Consider the following 14544-nt stretch of genomic DNA (forward strand, 5'->3'; position numbering starts at 1 on the left):
GGAAATATGTACACCACAATCTGTATAAACATGGAAATATCTACACCGCTATCTGTATAAACATGGAAATACCTACACAGCTATCTCTATAAACAGGGAAATATCTACACCGCCATATGTATACACATGGAAATACCTACAAAGTCATCTGTATAAACATGGAAATATCTACAAAGCCCTCTGTATAAACATGGAAATATCTACACAGACATCTGTACATACATGGAAATATCTACACCGCTCTCTGTATAAACATGGAAATAACTACACCACTATTTGCATAAACAAGGAAATATCTACACCGTGATCTGTATAAACATGGAAATACCTTCACCGCTATCTCTATAAACATGGAAATATTTACACCGTCATCTCTGTATACATGGAAATACCTATACAGTCATCTGTGTAAACATGGAAATATCTACACCACCATCTGTATAAACATGGAAATATCTACAATGCCATCTGTATACACATGGAAATACCTACACGGCAATCTGTGTATAGATGGAAACATCAACACCGCCATCTGCACATACTTGGAAATATCTACACTGCTATCTCTATAAACATAGAAATATCTACACTGCGGTCTGTATAAACATGGAAATATCTACACCGGTATCTGTATAAACATGGAAATATCTACACCATGATTTATATAAACATGGGAATAACTTCACCGCTTTCAGTATAAACATGGAAATATCTACACCGCCATCCACATATCCGTAGAAGTATCTGTGCCACCATCTGTATAAACATGGAAATATCTACACCGTCATCTGTGTATAGATGGAAATATCAACAAAGCCATCTGTACAAACATGGAAATATCTGCACTGCTATCTGTAAAAAAATGGAAATAACTACACCGCGGTCTGTATAAACATGGAAATATCTACACCGTGATGTGTATAACCATGGTAATATCTACACCACCATCTATATAAACATGGAAATACCTACACCGCTATCTGTATAAACATGGAAATATCTACACCGCCATCTGTATAAACATGGAAATATCTACACAGCCATGTGTATATACATGGAAATATCTACACCGCTGTCTATATAAACATGGAAATAACTACACCGCTGTCTGTATAAACATAGAAATATCTACACCACCATCTACATATCCATGGAAATATCTCCGCCGCCATCTGTATAAACATGGAAATATCTACACAGTCATCTGTGTATAGATGGAAATATCAACACCGCCATCTGTACAAACATGTTAATATCTGCACCGCTATCTGAAAAAACATGGAAATATCTACACCGCTATCTCTATAAACATGGAAATATCTACACCGTGATCTGTATAAACATGGAAATATTTACAACCCTATCTGTGTAAACATGGAAATTTCTACACCGTTATCTGTATAAATGTGTAAATATCTTCACCGCTGTCTGTATAAACATGGAAATATCTACACCGCCATCTGTATAAACATGGAAATACCTATACAGTCATCTGTGTAAACATGGAAATATCTACACCACCATCTGTATAAACATGGAAACATCTACAATGCCATCTGTATACACATGGAAATACCTACACTGCAATCTGTGTATAGGTGGAAACATCAACACCGCCATCTGTACAAACATGGAAATATCTACACTGCTTTCTCAATAAACATGGAAATATCTACACTGCGGTCTGTATAAACATGGAAAAATCTACACCGGTATTTGCATAAACATGGAAACATCTACACCATGATCCGTATAAACATGGAATTATATACACCGCTATCTATATAAACATTAAAATATCTGCACCTCTATCTCTATAAACATGGAAATATCTACAAAGACGTCTGTATAAACATGGAAATACCTACACAGTCATGTGTAGGAACATTTAAATATCTACAATGCAATCTGTATACTTAGAAATATCTATACAGCCCTCTGTATAAATATGGAAATATCTGCATAGGCATCTGTGTAAACATGGAAATATCTGCACCGCTATCTGTATAAACATGGAAATACCTGCACCGCTGTCTCTATAAACATGGAAATATGTACACCGCTATGTGTATAAACATGGAAAAATCTCCACAGCTCTCTGTATAAACATGGAAATACCTGCACCGTTATCTGTATAAACATGGAAATATCTACAGCGCCATCTCTATAAACATTGAATATTCTACACTGCCATCTGTAAAAACATGGAAATATCTACACAGAGATCTGAATTAACATGGAAATATCTACACCACCATCTGTATAAACATGGAAATATCTACAATACCATCTGTATATACATAGAAATATCTACCCAGACATCTGTATAAATACGGAAATATCTACACCGCCAACTGTATAAACATGGAATTATCTACACTGCCATCTGTAGAAAGATTAAAATATCTACACCGCTATCTCTATAAACATGGAAATATCTACAATGCCATCTATGTAAACATGGAAATATCTACACAGCCATCTCTATAAACATGGAAATAGCTACACCGCTATCTGTATAATCGTGGAAATATCTACACAATCATGTGTACAAACATGGAAACATCTACACCTCCATCTATATAAACATGGACATATCTACACTGCCATCTGTATACACATGGAAATATCTACACAGCCATCTGTATAAACATGGAAATATCTACACCACTGTCTCTATAAACATGGAAATACCTACCCCGCTATGTGTATAAACATGGAAATATCTACACCGCTGTCTGTATAAACATGGAAATATCTCCACCGCCATCTGTATAAACATGGAAATATCTACACTGCTATCTGTATAAACCTGGAAATATCTACACCACCATCTGTATAAACACGGAAATACCTAACACGCTATCTCTATAAACAAGGAAATATCTACAATGCCATCTGTAGAAAGATGGAAATAACTACTATGCGATCTGTGTAAACATGGAAATATCTACACCGCTACCTGTATAAACGTGGAAATATCTACACCACTATCTGTATAAACATGGAAATATCTGCGCCGATATCTGTATAATCATGGAAATATCTATACTGCTATCTTTATATATATGGAAACATCTACACCACTATCTCTATAAACATGGAAATGTCTACACCGCTATCTGTATAAACATGGAAATACCTACATGGCTATCTCTATAAACATGGAAATATCTACGCCAGAATCTGTATTAACATGGAAATAACTACAGAGTCATCTGTATTAACTTGGAAATATCTACCCCACAATCTGTATAAACATGGAAATATCTCCACTGCCATCTGTATAAACATGGAAATATCTACACAGCCATCTCTATAAATATGGTAATAGCTACACCGGTATATGTATAAACATGGAAATAGCCACAACGCTATCTGTATAAACATGGAAATATCTTTCCCGCCATCTGTAAAAACATGGAAATATCTACACAGTCATTTGTATTAACATGGAAATATCTACACCTCCATCTGTATAAACGTGGAAATATCTACACTGCCATGTGTATACACATGGAAACATCTACACTACCATCTGTATAAACATGGAAATATCTACACCGCTATCTCTATAAACCTGGAAATACGTACACCGCTATCTGTAGAAGCATGGAAATACCTACACCGCTATCTGTTTAAACATGGAAACCTCTACACCACTATTTGTGTAAACATGGAAATATCACCACTGCTATCTGTATAAACATGGAAATATCTATACCATTATCTTTATAAACATGGAAATATCTCCATCGCTATCAGTATAAACATGGAAATATCTACTCTGCTATATGTATAAACATAGAAACAACTACACCGCTATCTGTATAAACATGGAAATATCTACATCGCCATCTGTATAAACGGGGAAATATCTACACATTCATCTGTATAAACATGGAAATATCTACACCACTTTCTGTATAAATATGGAAATATCTACACCGCTATCTCTATGAACTTGGAAATATCTACACCGCCAGCGGCATAAACATCTAAATATCTACACCGCCATCTTTATAAACATGGAAATATCTACACCGCCATCTGTATAAACATGGAAATATCAACACGGCCATCTGTATAATCATGGAAATATCCACACTGCCATCTGTGTGAACACGGAAATATCTACACCGCCATCTGAAAAACGTGGAAATGTGTACACAGTCATCCGTATAAACATGTAAATATATACACCTCCATCTGTATAAACATTAAAATACCTACACCGCTGTCTCTATAAACATGGAAATACAAACACCGCTATCTGTGTAAAGATGCAAATATCTACACTGCTATCTGTATAAACATGGAAATACCTACACCGCTATATGTATAAACTTGGAAATATCTCCACCGCTATCTGTATAAACATGGAAATATTTGCACAGCTATCTGTTAAATATGGAAATATCTACACTGCCATCTGTATAAACATGGAAATATCTACACCGCTATCTGTATAAACATGGAAATATCTACACCGCCATCTGTATAAACATGGAAATATCTACACCGCTATCTCTATAAACATGGCAATATCCACACCGCCATCTGTAAAAACATGGAAATATCTACACAGTCATCGGTATAAACATGGAAATATCTACACCACCATCTGTATAAACATGGAAATATCTACAACGGCATTTGTATAAAGATGTAAATAACTACTCCGTGAGCTGTACAAACATGGTAATATCTACACCCCTATCTTTATAAACATGGAAATATCTACACCGCTGTCTCTAAAAACATGGAAACATATACACCGCCATCTGTATAAACATGGAAATACCTACACCGACATATACATAAACAAGGAAATATCTACACCGTCATCTGTATAAACATAGAAATGCCTACACGGCCATCTGTAGAAAGATGGAAATATCTACACCGCGACCTGTGTAAACATGGAAATATCTACACCGCTATCTCTGTAAACATGGAGATATCTAAACAGCTATCTCTATAAACATGGAAATATCTACACCACTATCTGTATGAATATGGAAATGTCTACACCGCTATCTCCATAAACATGGAAATATCTACAACGCGATCTGTATAAACATGGAAATATCTCCACCGCTATCTGTATAAACATGGAAACACCTACACGGCAATCTCTATAAACATGGAAATATCTACACCGCAATCTGTATAAACTTGGAAATATCTAAACCGCCATCTCTATAAACATGAAAATATCTACACAGTCATCTCCATAAACATGGAACAATCTTCACTGCCATCTGTGGAAACATGGAAATACCAACACCACAATCTGGGTAAAGATGGAAATATCTACAGCTCTATCTGTATAAACATGGAAATATCTACACCACTATCTCTATAAACATGGAAATACCTACACCGCCATCTCTATAAACATGGAAATACCTACAAGGCTATCTCTAGAAACCTTGAAATATCTACACCGCCATTTCTATGAACATTTAAATATCTTCACCGCCGTCAGCATAAACATGGAAATAACTTCACCGCCTTCTGTATAAACATGGAATTATCAACACTGCCATCTCTATAAACATTGAAATATCTACACTGCCATCTGTAGAAAGATGGAAATATCTTCACCGACATCTGCATAAACATGGAAATATCTACACCTCTATGTGTATAAACATGGAAATATATACACAGCTATCTGTATAAATATGGAAATATCTACACCGCTATATCTATGAACATGGAAATGCCTACACCGCTATCTTTATTAACATGGAAATATCTAAATCGCCATCTGTATAAACATGGAAATAACTACACAGTCATCTGTATAAACATGGAAATATCTACACCACTATATGTCTAAACTTGGAAATATTTACACTGCCATCTGTATAAACATGGAAATATCTACAAAGCCATCTCTATAAACATGGAAATATCTACACCGCTATCTGTATAAACATGGAAATATCGACATCACGATCTGTATAAACATGGAAATATCTACACCGCTATCTGTATAAACATGGAAATATCGACATCACGATATGTATAAACATGGAAATATCTACACCGCTATCTGTATAAACATGGAAATATCTACACCGCTATCTCTATAAACACGGAAATATCTACACCGTGATCTGTATAAACATGGAAATATTTACACCGATATCTGTATAAACATGGAAATATCTACACCGTTATCTGTATAAATATGGAGATATCTACACCGCTATCTCTATAAACATGGAAATATCTACACCACCATCTGTATAAACATGGAAATATCTACACTGCTGTCTCTATAAACATGGATATATCTACAATGCCATCTGTAAAACATGGAAATACCTATACAGTCATCTGTATAAACATGGGAATATCTACACCACCTTCTGTGTAAACATGGAAATACCTACAATGCCATCTGTATACACAAGTAAATAACTACACGGCAATCTGTGTATAGATGGAAACATCAACACTGCCATCTGTACAAACATGGAAATATCTACACTGCTATCTCTATAAACATAGAAATATATACAATGCGGTCTGTATAAACATGGAAATATCTGCACCGGTATCTGTATAAACATGGAAATATATACACCATGATCTGTATAAACATGGAAATATATACACCGCTATCTGTATAAACATGGAAATATCTGCACCACTATCTCTATAAACATGGAAATATCTACAAAGACATCTGCATAAACTTGGAAATAACTACACAGTCATGTGTAGGAACATTTAAATATCTACACTGCCATCTGTATAAACATAGAAATATCTACACAGCCCTCTGTATAAATATGGAAATATCTGCAAAGGCTTCTGTGTAAACATGGAAACATCTGCACCACTATCTGTATAAACATGGAAATACATACACCGCTGTCTCTATAAACATAGAAATATGTACACCGCTATGTGTATAAACATGGAAATATCTCCACTGCTGTCTGTATAAACATGGAAATATCTACACCGCGATCTGTATTAACATTGAAATATCTACACCGCTACCTGTATAAACATGGAAATATCTACACAGCTATCTCTACGAACTTGGAAATACCTACACCGCCATATGTACAAACATGGAAATACCTACAAAGTCATCTGTATAAACATGGAAATATCTACACAGCCATCTGTATAAACATGGAAATATCTACACAGCCATCTGTATATACATGGAAATATCTACACCGCTATCTGTATAAACATGGAAATAACTACACCGCTATTTGTATAAACAAGGAAATATCTACATCACCATCTGTTAAAAGATGGAAATATATGCACAGACATCTGTTTACACATGGAAATATCTACAGCGCTATCAGTATAAACGTGGAAATACCAACACCGCTATCGGTATAAACATGGAAATATCTACAACGCCATCTATATAAATATGGAAATATCTACACCGCTATGACTATAAACATGCAAATACCTACACCGCTATGTCTATAAAGATGGAAATATCTACACCGCTATCTGTATAAACATGGGAATATCTACACCGCTATCTGTATAAACATGGAAATATCTACACCGCGATCTCTATAAACATGGAAATATCTACACCGCGATCTGTATAAACATGGAAATATCTTCACCACGATCTGTATAAACATGGAAATATATACACCGCTATCTGTATAAACATGGTAATATCTACACCACCATCCATATAAACATGGAAATATCTACACCGCCATCTGTATAAACATGGAAATATCTACAATGCCATCTGTAGAAAGATGGCAATATCTACACCGCAATCTGTGTAAACATGGAAATATCTACACCGATATCTGTAAAAACATGGAAATATCTACACCGCTATCTGCATAAACATGGAAATCTCTACACCGCGATCTGTATAAACATGGAAATATCTACAGCGCCATCTCTATAAACATTGAAATATCTACACTGCCATCTGTAAAAACATGGAAATATCTACACAGTCATCTGAATAAACATGGAAATATCTACACCACCATCTGTATAAACATGGAAATACCTACAATACCATCTGTATACACATGGAAATACCTACACAGACATTTGTATAAATATGGAAATATCTGCACCGCCATCTGTATAAACATGGAAATATCTACACTGCCATCTGTAGAAAGATGGAAATATGTACTCCGCTATCTCTATAAATATGGAAATATCTACACCGCCATCTCTATAAACATGAAAATATCTACACTGCCATCTCCATAAAGATGGAAGTATCTACTCCGCCATGTGTATAAACACGGAAATATCTACACCACCATCTGTGAAAACATGGACATATCTACACTGCTATCTGTATAAACATGGAAATATCTACACCGCCATCTGCATGTCCATGGAAATATCTACGCTGCCATCTGTATAAACATGGAAATATCTACACGGCCATCTGTGTACAGGTGGAAATATCAACACCGCCATCTGTACAAACATGGAAATATCTACACCGCTATTTCTATAAACATGGAAATATCTGCACTGCCATTTGTAAAAACACGGAAATACCTATACAGTCATCTGTATAAACATGGAAATATCTACACTGCTATCTCTATAAACATGGAAATATCTACACCGCCATCTCTATAAACATGAAAATATCTACACTGCCATCTCCATAAAGATGGAAGTATCTACTCCGCCATGTGTTTAAACACGGAAATATCTTCACCACCATCTGTGAAAACATGGAAATACCTACACCGCTATCTGTATAAACATGGAAATATCTACACTGCCATCTGCATGTCCATGGAAATATCTACACTGCCATCTGTATAAACATGGAAATATCTACACGGCCATCTGTGTATAGATGGAAATATCAACACCGCCATCTGTACAAACATGGAAATATCTCCACCGCTATCTCTATAAACATGGAAATATCTGCACTACCATCTGTAAAAACATGGAAATACCTATACAGTCATCTGTATAAACATGGAAATATCTACAATGCTATCTGTATACACATGGAAATATCTACACAGCCATCTGTATAAACATGTATATATCTACACTGCTATCTCTATAAACATGGAAATAACTACACCGCCATCTCTATAAACATGAAAATATCTACACTGTCATTTCCATAAACATGGAACTAACTACTCCGCCATCTGTATAAACAAGGAAACATCTACACCGCCATCAGTGTGAATAAGGAAATATCTACAATGCCATCTGTATAAACATATATATATCTGCACCGCCAGCTGTATAAACATGGAAATATATACATCGCTATCATTATAAACGTGGAAATACCAACACCGCTATCGGTATAAACATGGAAATATCTACAACGCCATCTATATAAACATGGAAATATCTACACCGCTATGACTATAAACATGGAAATACCTACACCGCTATGTCTATAAACATGGAAATAACTACACTGCTATCTGTATAAACATGGGAATATCTACACCGCTATCTGTATAAACATGGAAATATCTACATCGCGATCTCTATAAACATGGAAATATCTACACCGCCATCTGTATAAACATGGAAATAACAATACAGTCATGTGTGTAAACATGGAAATATCTACACCACCATCTGTATAAACATGGAAATATCTACAATGCCATCTGTATACACATGGAAATAACTACATGGCAATCTGTGTATAGATGGAAACATCAACACCGCCATCTGTACACACATGGAAATATCTACACCGCTATCTCTATAAACATGGAAATATCTACACTGCGGTCTGCATAAACATGGAAATATCTACACCGGTATCTGTATACACATGGAAATATCTACACCACGATCTGTATAAAGATGGAAATATATACACCGCTATCGGTATAAACATGGAAATAACTGCACCGCTATCTCTATAAACATGGAAATATCTACAAAGCCATCTGTATAAACATGGAAATACCTACACAGTCCTGTGTAGGAACATGGAAATATCTACAGTGCCATCTGTATAAATATGGAAAAATCTGCATAGGCATCTGTGTAAACATGGAAATATCTGCACCGCTATCTGTATAAACATGGAAATACCTACATCGCTGTATCTATAAACATGGAAATATGTACACCGCTATGTGTATAAACGTGGAAATACCTCCACTGCTGTCTGTAAAAACATGGAAATATCTCCAGTGTTATCTCTTTAAACATGGAAATATCTACAGCGCCATCTCTATAAACATTGAAATATCTACAGTGCCGTCTGTAAAAACATGGAAATATCTACACAGTCATCTGAATAAACATGGAAATATCTACACCACCATCTGTATAAACATGGAAATACCTACAATACCATCTGTAAACACATGGAAATATCTACACAGACTTCTGTATAAATATGGAAATTTCTACACGGCCATCTGTATAAACATGGAAATATCTACACTGCCATCTGTATATACATGTTAATATCTATACCGCTATCTGTGTAAACATGGAAATATACACACCACTATTTTTATAAACAAGGAAATATCTACACCGTGATCTGTATAAACATGGAAATATCTTCACCGCCATCTCTATAAACATGGAAATATTTACACCCCTATCTGTATAAACATGGAAATATCCACACAGCTATCTCTATAAACACGGAAAAATCAACACCGCTATCTCTATGAACATGGAAATATCTACCCCACCATCTCTATAACATGGAAATATCTACACAGCCATGTGTATATACTTGGAAATATCTACTCTGCTATCTATATAAACATGGAAATAACTACACAGCTATCTCTATAAACATGGAAATATCTACACCGCCATCTACATATTCATGGAAATATCTGCGCCGCCATCTGTATAAACATGGAAATATCTACACGGTCATCTGTGTATAGCTGGAAATATCAACACCGCCATCTGTAGAAAGATGGAAATATCTGCACCGCTATCTGTATGAGCATGGAAATATCCACACCGTGGTCTGTATAAACATGGAAATAACTACACCGCTATCTCTATGAACATGGAAATGTCTACACCGCCATCTCTATAACATGGAAATATCTACACCACGATCAGTATAAACATAGAAATATCTACACCGCCATCTGTTTAAACATGGAAATATATACACAGCCATCTGTTCATATATGGAAATATCTACACCACTATCTGTATAAACATGATAATAACTACACCGCTATCTGTATAAATGTGGAAATATTTGCACCGCTATGCCTATAAACATGGTAATATCAACAGCGAGATCTGTATAAACACGGAAATATCTACACCATGATCTGTATAAACATGGAAATATATACAAGGTGATCTGTATAAACATGGAAATATCCACACCGCCATCTCTATAAACATGAAAATATCTACACCCCTATCTGTATAAACATGCAAATATCCACAGCGCTATCTCTAAAAACATTGAAAAATCAACACCGCTATTTCTATGAACTTGGAAATACCTACACCGCCATCTCTATAAACATGGAAATATCTACACCGCGATCAGTATAAACATGGAAATATCTACAACGCTATCTGCATAAACATGGAAATATCTCCACTGCTATCTGTATAAACATCGAAATAACTACACCGCCATCTGTGTAAACATGGAAATACTTACAAAATTATCTGTTTAAACATGGAAATATCTACACCGCCATCTGTATAAACATGGAAATATCTACACACTCATGTGTATATACATGGAAATATCTACACCGCTATCTATATAAACATGGAAATAACTTCACCGCTATCTGTATAAACATGGAAATATTTACACCGCCATCTACATGCCCATAGAAATATCTGCACCACCATCTGTATAAACATGGAAATATCTACACGGTCATCTGTGTATAGATGGAAATATCAACCCCGCCATCTGTACAAACATGGAAATATCTACACCGCAGTCTGTATAAACATGGAAATATCTACACCGCTATCTGTATAAAAACGGAAATATCTACACCGCTTTCTCAATAAACATGGAAATATCTACACCGTGATCAGTATAAACATGGAAATATTTACACCGCTATCTGTATAAACATGGAAATTTCTACACCGTTATCTGTATAAATATGGAAATATCTACACCGCTCTCTCTTTAAACATGGAAATATCTACACTGCCATCTGTATAAACATGGAAATACCTATACAGTCATCTGTGTAAACATGGAAATATCTACACCACCATCTGTACAAACATGGAAATATCTACAACGCCTTCTGTATACACATGGAAATACCTACACGGCAATCTGTGTATAGATGGAAACAAAACACCGCCATCTGTACAAACTTGGATATATCTACACTGCTATCTCTATAAACATGGAAATATCCACACTGCGGTCTGTATAAACATGGAAATATCTACACCGGTATCTGTATAAACATGGAAATATCTACACCACGATCTGTATAAACATGAAAATATATACACCGCTATCTGTATAAACATGGAAATATAAGCACCGCTATCTCTATAACATGGAAATATCTACACCACGATCAGTATAAACATAGAAATATCTACACCGCCATCTGTTTAAACATGGAAATATATACACAGTCATCTGTTCATATATGGAAATATCTACACCACTATCTGTATAAACATGATAATAACTACACCGCTATCTGTTTAAATGTGGAAATATTTGCACCGCTATCCCTATAAACATGGTAATATCAACAGCGAGATCTGTATAAACATGGAAATATCTACACCATGATCTGTATAAACATGGAAATATATACAACGTGATCTGTATAAACATGGAAATATCCACACCGCCATCTCTATAAACATGAAAATATCTACAACCCTATCTGTATAAACATGCAAATATCCACAGCGCTATCTCTATAAACATTGAAAAATCAACACCGCTATTTCTATGAACATGGAAATACCTACACCGCCATCTCTATAAACATGGAAATATCTACACCGCGATCAGTATAAACATGGAAATATCTACAACGCTATCTGCATAAACATGGAAATATCTCCACTGCTATCTGTATAAACATCGAAATAACTACACCGCCATCTGTGTAAACATGGAAATACTTACAAAATTATCTTTTTAAACATGGAAATATCTACACCGCCATCTGTATAAACATGGAAATATCTAAACAGCCATGTGTATATACATGGAAATATCTACACCGCTATCTATATAAACATGGAAATAACTACACCGCTATCTGTATAAACATGGAAATATTTACACCGCCATCTACATGTCCATAGAAATATCTGCGCCACCATCTGTATAAACATGGAAATATCTACACGGTCATCTGTGTATAGATGGAAATATAAACACCGCCATCTGTACAAACATGGAAATAACTGCACCACAGTCTGTATAAACACGGAAATATCTACACCGCTTTCTCAATAAACATGGAAATATCTACACCGTGATCAGTATAAACATGGAAATATTTACACCGCTATCTGTATAAACATGGAAATTTCTACACCGCTATCTTTATAAACATGGAAATATCTACAACGCCATCTGTGTAAACATGGAAATATCTACACACCTATCATTGGAAACTCGGAAATATCTACACCACTATCTGTGTAAAGATGGAAATACCTACACCGCAATCTGTGCAAAGATGGAAATATCTACACCGCTATCTCTGTAAACACGGAAATATCAACACCACCATCTGCATAAACATGGAAATATCTACACCGCCATCCGTATAAACATGGAAATTTCTACACAGCCATCTGTATAAACATGGAAATATCTACACCGCTATCTGTATTAGCATGGAAATACCTACACCGCTATCCGTATAAACATGAAAATATAAACACCGCTATCCGTATAAACATGGAAATATCTACACCGCTATCCTTATAAACATGGAAATATCTACACCGCTATCACTATAAACATTGAAATTCCTACACCGCTATCACTATAAACATGGAAATATCTACACCGCTATATGTATTAATATGGAAATATCTACACCGCTATCTCTAAAAACATGGAAATATCTACACCACTATCTGTATAAACATGGAAATGTCTACACCGCTTTCTCAATAAACATGGAAATATCTACACCGCCATCTGTGTAAACATGGAAATATTTACACTGCTACCTGTATTAAAATGGAAATATCTACACTGCTCTCTTTAAAAACGTGGAAATATCTACACCGCTATCTGTATAAACATGGAAATATCTACACCGCCATCTCTATAAACATGGAAGTATCTACACCGCCATCTTTAAAAACATGGAAATATCTACATACTCATCTGTATTAACATGGAAATATCTACACTATCATCTGTAGAAACATGGAAATATCTACACTGCCAGGAGCTCAAGAGCAGCCTGGGCAATACAGCAAGGCCTCATCTCTACAAAAAAATTAGAAATATTAGCTGGCCATGGTCGTGTGCACCTGTAGTCCCAGCTTCTTAGGAGGCTGAGGTGGGAGGATCTACGGAGC

This window comes from Pan troglodytes, chromosome 13, assembly GCF_028858775.2.
Source record: "Pan troglodytes isolate AG18354 chromosome 13, NHGRI_mPanTro3-v2.0_pri, whole genome shotgun sequence".
Classification (NCBI taxonomy): Eukaryota; Metazoa; Chordata; class Mammalia; order Primates; family Hominidae; genus Pan; species Pan troglodytes.